The sequence below is a fragment of the Artemia sp. Qi Xiang Cuo genome, chromosome 13 (genome assembly GCF_049724085.1).
Source record: "Artemia sp. Qi Xiang Cuo chromosome 13, ASM4972408v1, whole genome shotgun sequence".
Classification (NCBI taxonomy): domain Eukaryota; kingdom Metazoa; phylum Arthropoda; class Branchiopoda; order Anostraca; family Artemiidae; genus Artemia; species Artemia sp. Qi Xiang Cuo.
The window spans coordinates 1,441,965-1,447,098 of record NC_142806.1 but is presented as its reverse complement, the minus strand read 5'-3'; positions in this window follow the sequence as shown (position 1 = coordinate 1,447,098).

Here is a 5,134-nt window from a genome sequence, read left to right as displayed (position 1 = left end):
CATTTTTGCATAGTTTTTAATAAAGTTGGGTTTTAGTTTTCAGAAATATGAATCTAGCTCAGAAAGTCCAAAATATCAAACTATATATCCCAAGTCATGAGTTTCATGAAAAACACATCTACGAAAGGTTAAGAAACCTAGCTAAGAAAATGTTATTAATAAAATCAGATGTATTTTAAACTGGGATGTTCATATTTCTAAAAACTAAAGCCCACCTTTATTAAAAAATATGCAAGAATGTACCCAATTATTAAAAGAAATGAAATATTATTAATAAAATCAGTTTTATTTTAAATATGGATATTCTTATTTCTGAAAATTAAAACCCAACTTTACTAGAAAATCAAATATTATTAATATAACCAGACCTACACCTACGAAAGGTTAGGAAATGTAGCTCAGAAAGTCCAAAATATCAAACTATACATCCCAAATCATGAGTCAACACCCTTCTACGAAAGGTTAAGAAACCTAAGAAAATGTTATTAATAAAATCAGATGTATTTTAAACTGGGATGTTCATATTTTTGAAAACTAAAATCCAACTTTATTTTAAAAATATGCTAAAATGTACCCAATTTTTAAAAGAAATCAAATATTATTAATAAAACCAAGCATAAGCCTAAGAAAGGTTAGGAAATCTACCTCAGAAAATGTTATTAATAAAATCGGATGTATTTTAAACTAGGATGTTCATATTTCCGAAAAGTAAAACCCAAATTTATTTTTAAAAAATATGCAAAAATATACACAATTAGTAAAGGAAATCAAATACTATTAATAAAATCAGTTGTATTTTTAACATTGATGTTCTCATTTCTGAAAATTAAAACCCAACTTGATTAGGAAAATCAAATATTATTAATAAAACCAGACATACACCTACGAAAGGTTAGGAAATCTAGCTCAGAAAGGTCCAAAATAGCAAACTAGACATCTCAAATCATGAGTTTCATACAACACACATCTACGAAAGGTTACCTACGAATGGTTAGGAAATCCAACTCTGAAAAGTCCAAAATATCAAACTAGACATCCCAAATCAGGAGTTTCATACAACACACATCTACGAAAGGTTACGAAACCTAGCTAAGAAAATGTTATTAATCAAATCAGATGTATTTTAAACTGGGATGTTCATATTTCTGAAAACTAAAACCCAACTTTATTAAAAAATATACAAAATTTACCCAATTACTAAAAGAAATTAAATATTATTAATTAAATCAGATGTATTTTAAACATGGATGTTCTTATTTCTTAAAATTAAAACCCAACTTGATTAGAAAATCAAATATTATTAATATAACCAGACCTACACCTACGAATGGTTAGGTAATCCAGCTCAGAAAAGTCCAAAATATCAAACTAGACATCCCAAATTATGAGTTTCATGCAACACCCATCTATGAAAGGTTAAGAAACCTAGCTAAGAAAATGTTATTAATAAAATCAGCTGTATTTTAAACTGGGATGTTCTTATTTCTGAAAACAAACACCCAACTTTATTTTTTAAAAATGCAAGAATCTACCCAATTGTTAAAAGAAATCAAGTAGTAATAATAAAATCAGATATATTTTATACACGGATGTTCTTATTTCTGAAAATTAAAACCCAACTTGATTAGAAAATCAAATATTATTAATATAACCAGACATACACATACGAAAGGTTTGGAAATACAGCTCAGAAAAGTCCAAAATAGCAAACTAGACATCCCAAATCATGATTTTCATGCAACACCGATCTACGAAAGGTTAAGAAACCTAGCTAAGAAAATATTATTAATAAAATCAGATGTATTTTAAACATGGATGTTCTTATAAAACACAACTTTATAAAAAAAAATGCAAAAATGTATCCCAATTATTAAAAGAAATCAATATTAATAATAAAATCAGATATATTTTAAACATTGGATGTTCTTATTTCTGAAAATTATAACCCAACTTGATTAGAAATTCAAATACTATTAATAAACCCAGACATACACCTACGAAAGCTCAAAAAGTCTAAAATAGCGAATTAGACATCCCAAATCATGAGTTTCATGTAACACCCATCTACGAAATGTTAAGACAACTAGCTAAGAAATTATTATTAATAAAATCAGCTGTATTTTAAACTTGGATGCTCATATTTCTGAAAACTAAATCCCAACTTTATTAAAAAAAATATGCAAAAATGTACTCAATTATTAAAAGAAATCAAATATTATTAACAAAATCAGTTGTATTTTAAACATCGATGTTCTTATTTCTGAAAATTAAACCCAACTTTATTGGAAAATCAAGGGTTAGGAAATCTAGCTCAGAAAATGTTATTACTAAAATCAGATGTAATTTAAACTGGGATGTTCATATTTTTGAAAACTAAAACCAAACTTTATTTAAAAAAAAATATGCAAAAAAGGTCCCAATTATTATAGGAAATTAAATATTATTAATAAAATCAGATGTATTTTTAAAACCTATGTTCTTATTTCTGAAAATTACAACCCAACTTGTTTAGAAAATCAAATATTATTAATCAAACCAGACCTACACCTACGAATGGTTAGGAAATCTAGCTAAAAATATAAACTATATAAACTATAAACTATATATTCAAAATATAAACTAGACATCCCAAATCATGAGTTTCATGCAACACCCATCAATGAAAGATTAAGAAACCTAGCTAAGAAAATGTTATTAATAAAATGAGATGTATTTTAAAACGGGAGTGTTCATATTTCTGAAAACTAAAACCCAACTTTATTTTGAAAAAATGCAAAAACGTACCCAATTATTAAAAGAAATCAAATATTATTAATAACATCAGGTGTATTTTAAACATGGAGGTTCTTATTTCTAATAATTAACATAAAACTTGATTATAAAATCCGATAATATTAATGTAATGACATGTACTTTAAACATGGATGTTCTTATTTCTGAAAATTAAAACTGAAGTTTATTAGAAAATCAAATATTATTAATAAAACCATACATACACCTACAAAAGGTTAAGAAACCTAGCTAAGAAAATGTTATTAAAATAATGAGATGTATTTTAAACTGGGATGTTCGTATTTCTGAAAAATAAGAACCAACTTTATTTCAAAAATATGTAAAAATGTACCCAATTATTAAAGCAAATCAAATATTATTAATAAAATCAGATGTATTTTAAACACTGATGTTCTTACTTCTGAAAATTAAAACCCAACTTGATTAGAATCAAATATTATTAATAAAACCAGACATACACCTACGAAAGGTTGAGAAACCTAGCTAAGTAAATGTTCTTAATAAAATTAGGTGTATTTTTAACATTGATGTTCATATTTCTGAAAACTAAAACCCAACTTTATTAAAAAATATACAAAAATGTGCCCAATTATTAAGAGAAATCAAATATTATTAATAAAATCAGATGTATTTTAAACACGGGTGTTCTTATTTCTGAAATTTAAACCACTATTAGAAAATCAAATCTTATTAATAAAACCAGACATAAACCTCCGAAAGGTTAGGAAATTTAGCTCAGAAAATGTTATTAATAAAATCAGATGTATTTTAAACTGGGATGTTCATATTTCTGAAAACTAAAACAGAAATCTATTAATATGCAAAAATGTACCCAATTATTAAAGTAAATAAAATATTATTAATAAAATCAGTTGTATTTTAAACATTCATGTTCTTATTTCTAAAAATTAAAACCAAAATTGATTAGAAAATCAAATATAATTAATAAAACCAGACATACACCTACGAATGGTTAGGAAATTCAGCTCAGAAAAGTCAAAATATCACACTAGACATCCAAAACCACAAGTTTCATGCAACACCCATCTATGAAAGGTCAAAAAACCCAGCTAAAAAATTTTTATTAATAAAATCAGATGTATTTTAAACTGGCATATTCATAGTTCTGAAAACTAAAACCCAACTTTATTAAAATAAAATACAAAAATGTCCCAATTATGAAATAAAATCAAATATTATTCATAAAATCAGATGTATTTTAAACATGGATTTTCTTATTTCTGAAAATTAAAACCCAACTTGATTAGAAAATCAAATATTATTATCATAACCAGACAAACACCTACGAAAGGTTAGGAAATTCAGCTCAGAAAATTCCAAAATAGCCAACTAGACATCCTAAATCATGAGTTTCATGCAACACCCATCTACGAAAGGTTAAAAAACCTAGCTAAGAAAATGTTATTAATAAAATCAGATGTATTTTAAACTGGAATGTTCATATTTCTGAAAACTTAAACCCAACTTTATTTAAAAAAATATGTAAAAATGTACCCAGTTATTAAAAGAAATCAAATATTATTATTAAAATCCGATGTATTTTAACATGAATGTTCTTATTTCTGAAAATTAAAACCCAACTTTATTAGAAAATCAAATACTATTAATAAAACCAGACATACACATATGAAAGATTAGGAAATTTAGCTCACAAAAGTCCAAAATAGCAAACTAGACAACCCAAATCATGAGTTACATGCAACACACATCTACGAAAGGTTATGAAACCAAGCTAAGAAAATGTTACTAATAAAATCTGATGTATTTTAAACTGGGATGTTCATATTTCTGAAAACTAAAACCCAACTTTATTTAAAAATATGCAAAAATATATTCAATTATTAAAAGAAATCAAATATTATTAATAAAATCAGATGTGTTTTAAACACGGATGTTCTTATAAAATCCAACTTTAAATATAAAAAAAAATATGCAAAAATGTATCCCAATTTTTAAAAGAAAAAAACATAATATTGATAAAATCAGATATATTTTAAACATTGGATGTTCTTATTTCTGAAAATTAAAACCGAACTTGATTAGAAAATCAAATATTATTATTATAACCAGACACACACCTACGAAAGGTTAGGAAATTCAGCTCAGAAAATTCCAAAATAGCCAACTAGACATCCCAAATCATGAGTTTCATGCAACACCCATCTACGAAAGGTTAAAAAACCTAGCTAAGAAAATGTTATTAATAAAATCAGACGTATTTTAAACCGGAATGTTCATATTTCTGAAAACTTAAACCCAACTTTATTTAAAAAAATATGTAAAAATGTGCCCAATTATTAAAAGAAACCAAATATTATTA